Source organism: Megalops cyprinoides, chromosome 12, assembly GCF_013368585.1.
Source record: "Megalops cyprinoides isolate fMegCyp1 chromosome 12, fMegCyp1.pri, whole genome shotgun sequence".
NCBI classification, from domain to species: domain Eukaryota; kingdom Metazoa; phylum Chordata; class Actinopteri; order Elopiformes; family Megalopidae; genus Megalops; species Megalops cyprinoides.
Window position 1 is genome coordinate 8,810,984 of NC_050594.1, and position 11,091 is coordinate 8,822,074.

The window sequence follows — 11,091 nt, forward strand, 5'->3', positions numbered from 1 at the left end:
ACACCATAATACCTGAACTAATATATCATTCTATACAGTGTATGCCTAAAACACAAAGCCTCTAGGACAGCTAGCATTCAGCAAAGTCTCCTGTCCCCCCAAGTAATATGTAGAGTTTTGAAAAATGTGGTAATGCACTGCTGTATGTACCCAAGCTTCTGAGTCCATTTTATTTGCCATTATTTACCATTAAGGAGCCTAGTCAACTGGCCTCAAACGAGCAGAGAAACAGCAGACAACCAAAACACTTTTACATTTACATTTATTTATTTAGCAGACGCTTTTATCCAAAGCGACGTACAAAAGTGCATACAGTAAGTATAGTGACAGTACGGGGACAGGATGTGTACAGTTCCACAATGAGACAGTTCTCAGTTGGGAGCAAGGTCTGTTTGAGGACACAGTACTATCAGATTTGTACAACTACAGCGTATAGGGCAACTACTACTCAAAGGAATTCACTTGACTTCACTTGCTGGGCTCACATTTAAATGAAAGAAAAGAATGCTCAAAATGGAAGTGGAGTGACTTTTATTTTGAAGCAGCTGGACCTTGGCATGAGGAAGGATGTACTTGGGATGTGATTAAACAAAGTCATGACAAATCCCATAATGCTTCACTGCACTGGCTGCTTGGAGAATCTCACACACAAGAAAATGTCATCTGGAGCATTACCAAGCCCCTAATTTACATCAGTGTCACATACTAAGCCCTGTCGTATCTATTAATGAATTATTATAACAAGCAACTAATTAATCATTCAACTAATTGCATCATCCATTTACATTTTTGCATTTGACCTCCAGCTAAAAATGAAAACCTTACTCTGCCTACCTTCTGCATATTTTAACAAGTGCTCCCTTTCCTTGCTCTATCTGTGTTCATGTTCAGTGCTTTAACATGCTATATTTGTGGCTAATATAATATGGGTGTTCTGCAGTCTTAAGCATCCCGTTATATACCAGGATTTCAACTCAATTGTTTAAAATGAATAAATCCCCAAAATTGGCTTAAGCAGCTATAAATTAATTAATTTAATTCCCAGGGAAACATGGCCAGTGCACGGTGCAGTGTGACAAAATGATTGTAAAACTGTAAAAATGTATTGATTATTAATTAACACTGATTAATTAAGGAGAGAGGTACTGCTGTTCCACCCCATGGCAGGACACTTGCAAATATGCTCAACAAACCTCCAGGTGAAAAAATAAATAAGATGTAAAAGGGTAAATCACATAGGGTAAACACACACACACACACACACACACACACATATATATATATGTAAGTATATTCTGGATGACAGAGCCTGCCAAGCATATAAAAAGATACTTTTCTGTTCCGTTTCCTGATGGTTCCATTCATAATTGCCATCTTAAGTACTGTTCAGAACCGAGGGCAGCGAGCAGCTTTCAGCTTTATTGATACATGAATGGAAACAAATGGAACTCTGAAGCCTTTCTGCACTTCTGCTGAGCGGCAGTGCCAGAAATGAACCACACGCCTCATAATGGGTTCTCCCACACTCAGAAACGCCACCATTCAAAACACAGGTGCTCTGGCCAAAGACTTGGGATTGATGCTGAATGCTTTTTCACTCCTTGTTATTGCATTGGTCCATTTTTTTTTCAGAGGGGAGATAAAAGCACATTTACCAAGGCTTTTTTATTCAGAGATTTTCTGGACTTGTCATGACTATCCCTGACGGAAATTGCTTGACTGGGTAGTGATAAAAGTAGTTATAAAGGAGTGTGCAAATGACCCCTGTGACCCAACTGCAGATGACGCTGAAATATGGCTGAAACAGTGCCTTGTGCTGAACCAGCTGATGAGGTTTTTGACAAAGTGTTGGTGTCCAACCAGTTGATGGCGGACCACATGGAACTGCTCCTCACGAGCCTATTGGCTGAGGGAAGCACATTGAAGTTGGGGTAAACAGACTTCCAGGTTACATGTGCTTCCAAGAACTAGCTAAAACATCCCTGTACTGTTCTTCCTGCAAATCTGAGAGCATTTTGCATTTTTTCTTTTCAGATTGCTCAAGTACAGTGCTGCTCTTCACACTCAGATAACGCATTTGAAATGAGACCTACAGCTGGATATGGGCCTCTTTTGATAAATGTTCAAGATGTGCACTGGAAAGTACAGCAATCCCTTACAGTACATTTGCTCACAAGATGATGTAGGAAAATTTTATCCACTAGGTGGCAATAGTGTTCAATTAAACTTTTGTTTACTGTAAATTTTGACACTACATTACTGTCAATTAATGGTTTTGACCACCAGTTCCAGAGACATCTACTTTTAACAAAACCAGTCAACTTTTTTGGGAACCATCCCTTTAAAATGGTCTTATTAGGTATCACTCCCTCTTTATGGAATTCAGATTTTAACAGAGAAAGTAACTAAGCTCAGGAAGTCCTGAATTCAACTTTGATGAAGAGTTCTCACATATGTCAATATACTTCTCATTATACCTCTTTAAAAAGGTATATAAAAAATCCATTATATTGTCTTACATGAGCCATTATGATTATATGTCTGCTATATACCTATTCTCACAACAATAATCCTTTCATTTTTCTCTTTTTCTTTTTAGCAGTACAGATCTAATGGTTTTTATCAGTGTGAACCAATGTTGAAGAAATTAATCTCCTGCTATGATGGAAACAAATATGCAAATCTGTTCTAAAACACAAAAACAGTTTCATGAATATAACAATTTCAAGCATAGTCTGGGTTCTTATTCAAATAGCTGCTTTTTGCGCTGCATATCTAAATACATGGATCTGCTGAATATTGTGCTTGCTGGAATGGCAAATGTATATCAAAACAATGAGATTCTTGGTAAATAACCTCTGCGTTTTTAGTGACTGGATACATACTCACTGCAAAAAGTTAAGCAAAAAGTACATGAATTAAGTAAAATTGTCTCAAAGCAAGCAAAAGTATCTGCCAGTGCAGTAAGAACATAGTATTTGTTATGTAAACTCATTTAAGACATGCTCTCTAAAGCACACCATAAAGTGTTTTGTGCACAGAGCTTGGTGAGAAAATGCATGTCAACTAAAGAATTATCAGATTTAGATATTAAACAAGATTGCAATACTTGACAAGATCACATTTTTGCACTGTAGCAAGAGGAACTGAGATATTATACTAGTGATGGATATCAACAATTTAATATGATATAGTCCTACATAATGACATTAATAATGATATTAATAAGTTGTAAATATAAAATAAGTTGTACACATGGCTTTCGCTTACACATAAATGCAGGCGCACAGCTGTGACCTCAGCGCTATGTTTAGCAGTGCCACTTGCTGAGGTGTCGTTTGTGGCCCACTGTTTGTGCAACTTCACATGCCACTTTATCAGATGTACTGTGTATAAAAGCGTCCGCCACATCACGATAATGTAATGTAACGTAATGTATTTCCTTTTTAGAGTGGGGAAGATGAGCGAAACCAATTCAATATTCTGCATTATTTTAAAAACACAAAATTCAAAACCATTCTCATGTAGTATAGACCACCAAAGCTTCCAATACAACTAAATAACAGCATTATTGCCTTAGTCAATAAAAGCTCCCAGTACATAAAGAACAGTGAAGAGCCTTGGCCCTTGTATCATGAATTAATCTGCAATGCAAACAATTAAAAATTTGAATTATACTGCATAATTATATGGAGTATGCAGATAACAGGAATAAGTAAAGACAATGGGACTAAAGTGGGACCAGTAAAATGGAGTATGCCAACCTAACATTCTGTATCCAGGACAACTTACATAGTTCAAGCTAGTTTATAGTTTATCCTTTTATCTGTTTCAGCTCTATAAATCCAACAGCTATGCAATACTGCCCCCCCCCCCACGGTTCCTTAGACATCCACTCTGAGACTCCAAACACTCCCCGTTTACAGATACTACATAACCTGCCTGCTTTACTCCCAGTGCAAGTCCAGTCAGTCTGATAGCTGTGCCTACATACTGCTGCCCAATCTATGCTTTTTGCTTACTGTTTTTGGTACTGCATTAGTCATGGTTTCCGTTCTGTGCCACCTTTTTTATTCATGTAAGTAGCTAAGTGTTACTGGGCTGTTAATGGGACCAGTTCCCTTCTTGGGAGAGAAACCTATAACAACCATCGCCCATTCGGTCTCTCAATTCTACGAACGTGCGTAGTTGCCTCAGCCCAGGTCAATCCCACCCATTCTGGCTCTAGATTCTATGCACACGCTCAACTCATCCTAGGTCAGCGCCCTCCATGCCGGCTCTAGATTCAGCACACATAAACTCACCTCAGCCTGGCCTGGGACTTTCTCCTCCAGGCCCAATTAGGCAGCTGACAGACAGGCCTTTGGAGAGACGGATGACAGGAGGAGGGAACGAGCCAGACAGACACACTAATCGACTGTCTTTCCTTCACAGGGGAGAGATAATGGAAGCTGAAAGCAGGCCTACCCCTCTGGGCCCCTGTGGGGAGTAGACAGGGGAAGATATTTTGGTCTCCTTTCATCCATGGAGCACACCTCAGGTGTGATGGCTACATTCTTGATAACCATAGGACCGTTGCGAATCAATAGCCAGGTCCAGGCTCACAAAGCAAAAACTGATTTGTTTTAGTGTCAAACACACACACACAGGCTCCTCACATTGGACCATTGCTGGCGGTCAATTGCTAGTGCAATTCTCTCACAGCAGAGATCACCCGAAATGAGTCAACCTCAAACAGCACAGTCTGGGGCCCCAAGTCCTCATGGGCTCTGATTCTGCAGACTTTTTAAGCATTGCCTGGGCAATGTTTTCCTGCCACGAACACCACATGGTTCTCTTCCTTAAACTTTGCAGACTGTTCTTAAACTTCCAGTAAAAACAAAGTCACTTAAGTCTCAGATGTTCTTATTCTGGGCAGATTATAAACAGTTGGATACATTTTACCTTGCTCAAGCAGCAAAAAAGCAGCATCCCAGACAGACGTGTAGCTGGATCCCCATAAGTGCTAAGGGAGCAACTACCTCAACTGAATTAATATACAGCACTGATACACACACATACACATACAGCCACAGTGCTAAATAGGCTATTCAGTCGAAGTGATTGACACCCCTTAGAGACCTTGATTGACAGTTGCATGCAGACATCATAACTTCATCAGGGTAGGCTGAGGAGCAGTCCTGACATCAAAGAATAGCCTCTCCATGATGAGTCAAAAGGATGGGGGTGATCAGTGCAATCCAGACAGCATTATATTGAACGGAAACAAACCTTTTTCAGTTTCATAAATGAGAGGTTTAATCTACATTATTAAAGGATGAGCTTGCTGGTAGCCTTAATTTAAAGTCAGTCATGGTTGCTATCCTGAGGTGCATAAACCGGACAATAATTAAGAGTGAGAAGTCCACACAAGTTTGTAGAAGTCCACAAACAGATTTGCCTTCACGTAAACAAAAAACTAAAAGCACGTAGCTTTATCCACCAAGAATAAGAAGCATCCACTTACTACCAAATTATCCTACGTTCTGTCTGAAGAAGCCATAGAGCCACAGCGCTGAACTGCGGGCAGTGACAGTCAGTGACACTCCTCAGAGACTTTGATTGACAGCAACTCTCGGGTTGTTTATCATTTTGCGGAGCAGTGTCTGACAGCAGGATGCATGGGAGGGTATCATCCCTCTTTCTGTCAGAGAAGGGCCCCCTTCTGTTGCTTTACAGTTTCTCCTCTGCTTGTGTTCCATCTCAGCCCTTTCTTATTCAACCTGCATGAGACGATGCCATGGTCAACCACCACCAAGGAGCCAAAAACCTTTTTCAAAGGCATTTTAAAATATTGCTCTAACAATATTTATTTAGGGTGTGTGTGAAGTTGGAACGTGATATTAAGATCATTATTTACTCATTAACTCATTATTTTTTATCAGATGCCCTTATCAGGGGTAAATTACATAGCTCGCATTTTCACATAATGCCATTTATACAGCTGGAAATTTACTGAAGGAATTCAGATTCAGGACCTTACACGAGCGTCCAACAGAAATGCAGTACCCAGGATTAGAACCCTAAACCTTCTGGTTACAAGTGAAGTTCCCAACAAAACAAGTAGATTAATTGATTGCGAAGCCTGGGGCAGCCTACCCACTCCTCAGAGGTGCTGATAGAAGATTATGTCCGAAGCTAATGTATCCACCCCCTCTGCCTGTGAATTCCTGCTTAAGCCACAGCCTGACAGTCTTTTTCTGAGCAGACCTAGAAATGGCTAACCAGCTAAAGCCCCACAGTCTGTGTTACAAAAACTTGCCCTCCTCCAATACATTCAACACCCTTGTCCTCCAAGTGTACCTGCCCCTTTTCCATCTGAACCTGCCCCTTACCCAACAGAAACTACCCCTTACTCCACTGAACTTAATCCTTATCAAGTATACCCCCTCTCTCACCAAACTGAACCCATCCCTCATCCAGTTTACCCCACCCCCCCCCCCCCCTAAACTGGCCCTACAGTGTCCAGCATCTGCCAGATTTTATCTTTATAAATCATTCATGAGTATTTTAACACAATTTTTGATCAGAGGGTAAGCTTAAGTGAAATTACACCATGCATTAGACCACATTTGAGATTAGCCTTGTGTTTTTTTTTATCAACATTATTGAAGTATTTATTTATAAACAATTTATAAAGACATTATGTCATGTTAATGAAGGTGTTATACATGCTTCACAAAGTCTTTTGGAGTGCAAACCTCCTGTGGAGTGAGAATAAAATAGAGGGATTGCCTCGCAGAGACAATTATGACAAGCAATTGCGTCAACTTCACTTTTGTGATTCTGAGTGAATGAAAGTCTAGCTCAGGGGTACATGGAAATGACTTTCCATCCTTGAAAATATAATTGTGAATCTGCACCTGAAAAGAATGTCCTCCACATGAAAGAAATTCTCCATGCAATTTGGCCATGAATTATTTTCAGACTTGAATAACTATTCTCCATCTAAGAAGAGGGTGTCAAACTCATTTTCCGGAGGGCAGCAGATTGTACTCATTTTTGCCGACCTTGTCTTATATGCTTAATTAACCAAATCATTTGCAAAATGTAACATTTTCAACACATTCAAGACAGATGTTACCTCAGAGTTTGAAGGACTTAAGCATGAACGGCCCTTTTGGGGAAGTCATGCAAAGCTAACATGTGAGGGGAAGACAGTTTCCCCCTCAAGGATGTCACACCTAACACTTCTCAGAGATAATCATAAGAGGTGGTAATCATTTTATAATCATAGGAGTATATACCTTAAAACGTGTATCCTATTTACTCTGGTGAAATCTCCATTGGAGCATAGGCATATTGCTTTCTCATGACATAAAATCTGAATTCAATAAGTAATACGTGCTTTATCTACTCACATATAAAAAGAATTATAATTTTAAATTGGATTAAAAATATCACCCAAAAAGGGGATGGATCTATATGACATTTTCCCAGTCCCATTTCTGTTATTCTAAACTGGTTATGTGATCTCTCCTCTGTGTTTTGTGAACATGATAGCTGTACATCTTATGCGTTAACTTGGATGAACCTGGGAAAAAATGAGTGCCTCGAAAACAAGAAATGGTTCAATATCAACCCGATACCCAGGTTTGATACCCCAACAGGCCAGATCATATCTCAATCTGTCCACTTTGTTTGATTAAGCTCTTTCCCAGTAGCTGAGTACCAAAGGAATCTTTTCTGTACTGGATGTTAGCTCAACCTTTTATGATCTGAGACAGGTGTTGCAGACGAGGCTATCGGGACGTGCGCTAAATCTTAACATCACCAAGGCAGGCTGAGAAGCAGCGCTGACATTAAATAACAGCCTTTACGTGAGGTGCCAAAAGGTTTCAGACAGTCTATCTCACACAGTCCACCTTCAGTCTAAACTCCATCATGTTAAACTGGAAAAAAACCTGCTCAGCCTCACGCATTGCCAAAGGAACCTGGGTGGCCTCTATATTTATACCAAAACATAGGCTGCTTTTTGAGGTGCTCTCAAAGGGTATAATTCAGACAGACTTCAAGTTTGTGGAAGTCTATTATGATAGGAACCGCAATAATGAGTTGCATTCACTTGCATTCACCCTTTAATTTCATCACTTTTTCCACATCTTTTATCCAAAAGTGCTTAAGGCTAGCAGGGGGCTTGTCTTATCCACTAGTAATGAGCAGCAGCTATCCGCTAAGAAATTGTTCTGTTTTGCAAGAGGGTCAGAAAAAGGTCTGTGGTACTGAATTTGCGCATAGTTCAGTAACTCTCCACCAAAAATGGACCTTTTTTCGGACTATGTTGTGCTCCACACAGTACTGATTCCCCAGCCTTAATGAGCAAACATGACCGTGTCAACAGGTTTTTCACATCTTTCCTCTCTCTTGAGGAAATCCTACTACAGGAAGCAGAACAGTCCCTTGTTGGCATATAATAAAGTCTGTCTCATACCTTTTTCCTGACAGTGTAGTGTAGCCCTTAGGGAAATGGACTGGTAATCCTGATTCTGCATGTCCAGGTGGTGTGATATGCTTACGGTTAAAACAGGTAGAAAGACAGCCACACATCCCACGCACCAGCCATTGTTGGCCACAACGTTTGAACTTAGTTTTCTGCTTCAAGATAATCATGCGTTAAGGGCGACATTATGCTGTTCCCGTCCCTTTCATTCCTGTTACTTGTTACACTTAGCTCAAAAAGGAAGACATACAATTAGGCCCTTAGTCTCTTATGTTTCCACTGGAATGTGAACACAAGTAATCAGCTGCAACAATATCCTAGCAACGTGCTTTGTATGCAGTCAAGTGGGTAGTGGGAAGTGGGTCTTGTGATGTGGAGAAGCAGAGTCACACAACATTAATGTGAGATCTACCTCCATGGCATCAGCAGTGCCGGGGATGTGCATGTAAAATGATTTCACATAGTTAACCATTCTACTGCTCCCAAGGTCCAATACTCCAATCAAACCTTGGCTGCCCTCCCTCCCACACAGCACCATATGAAACTCCACTTCCTTCTGTGTAGATAATGACTTGTAGCAAAAATATCTTCGTTCAGTCACACTTCAGGCAGGGAAATGTATAATATCAGTTGCTATTCTAGGCAGAATTTTTGAGCCTTCCTACTCACAATTGAATGCAAGAATTACTGATTTATGGTTTTATTCTGGTGATCACTGAACTCACCAAACTGTTTATGAGAAAAAGCACTTGAATTTAATTGTAAATCAGGACAAGACAAATGGAATTTAAATGCAAGCTCTTAGCATAGGTCATAACAAAGCTAATGCTGTCATAGGTCAAGATTGCAAGGATTACAAGGTTTTAAACTTCACTTATTGAAGGGAGCTGAACACAATGCTATAATCACGCTGAAAGATGTGTTTTACTTTGATAACCCTCACATAAATGCAATGACCATGAAAGTACAAATGGAATATTTGAAATGTATTGCTACAGTGTGCAGAGAAAGCATGATTTGTTTTTTTAAATCAACAATAAACATAAAGCACGAATTTCAACATAACTATAAGAAATGAGATTCAGTGTTCCCAAATGGAATTAAAAAAAAGAACCCGCTGCAAACACAGAGCCATCAGACTGAAAGAAATGCAATTACAAGTTCAGGCAGGCCTGTTTACACTTAATGAATGCACATGGCATAAAGACAAAGACCTAGATTGATTGTGTAACTCAGAGACTGTAATCTCATGTCTATATATTTGAAGCAGGGAAAGTTGCACCATTTGTTATTCATTGGGCCTCTCCTTTAAGCATTGCAGGTGTACTCTCCGAAATCACTTAATGAAATGAAATTCTAACGGAGTAGAGAAAAGAGAGATGATGCAATATTCCTGTCTGGGAGACAGATAAAAAAACAAAGGTTCTTGTTATTAAACGAAACATTATCTCTGGAGATGGCACGTTATATCAATATTACGATAACAAGGTTATACAGAAATGAGGCTTATTGGCTCTGGAGAGGGTTTCAGATCATAGTGAAGCTCCATTTACCTGGTGGGAGAGGACACGGATTGCATTCATATTTTTTCAGTTGACTTCATAAATCTGCCAATATTGTATTACCGAGACTACAGCAATAAATTTCCTTGCCTGGGTGAGTGGTTGATTAAAGTGGTAAATTCAGGCAACACAGTGGCTGGCAATGTCTACATTCAGAGAAAAGGGAGACAGTTACATGTCATTGCCAGAGGGGAAGGGAATTGGTCAGAGCTGGAACTGAAGTTCAAAACCATCACAAAATCATGCTTAGGTAACATTTAAGGTTTTGAAATGTAATTTTGGCCTGTTGTTACAGTGAATGTGGCCACCATGAAAATGGACTGTCACAAAAGGTGATGTTCTTTCTTGCTGTGTCCTGTGTCTTAAGGCCAACTTGCTTTACACTGACCCTTTAGATTAAGGCTCTACAAGGTTTGCGTTGGATTGTAATTACTTTAATTGGCCATGTTCTTTTAAATTAGCTGTTCTATCCTTCTGCTGTTCCTCTGGTTTTATAATATGAGTGTCCTCATTTCTTACACAGATATGTGATAGGTCTTTTGTCAATTGAAATTTTGACAATACTAAGCTTTTGGAAGTTGAACACATTCATTGCTCTGACTTATACTGCTTTAATGTCTTCTATGCTGTATTTTTTTTTTCACTTCCGCCAAATCAATAATTTATCCTGTATGGATGATATTAATAGGTTATTGGGCTTAACCTTGTCTTGAAACTGATTGATAACTGCAGGTCTGCTATCCAAGTGTAGACCAAAGTCTTTTTGCGCATCCATTTGTAACAATAGTCAGTTAGAATTAAAAATACCCTTTGACTGTGTCAAAAACAAACTTCACTCACATAGTCCCACAGATAGATGCAGCCACCTCAAATGCAAGCAGTGCAGTCCAACTTTACGTATGTATGTTATGTAATTCAGACTAAACTATGGTGGGATGAAGAGTGACCTCCCCACCTGCCCCAACATAGTCACTATTGCCAAATTTCTCACCATAATTAAATTTCTAACCCCCTGGTAGTGCTGTTGTAGCTATTTTCCAACTTCCATTA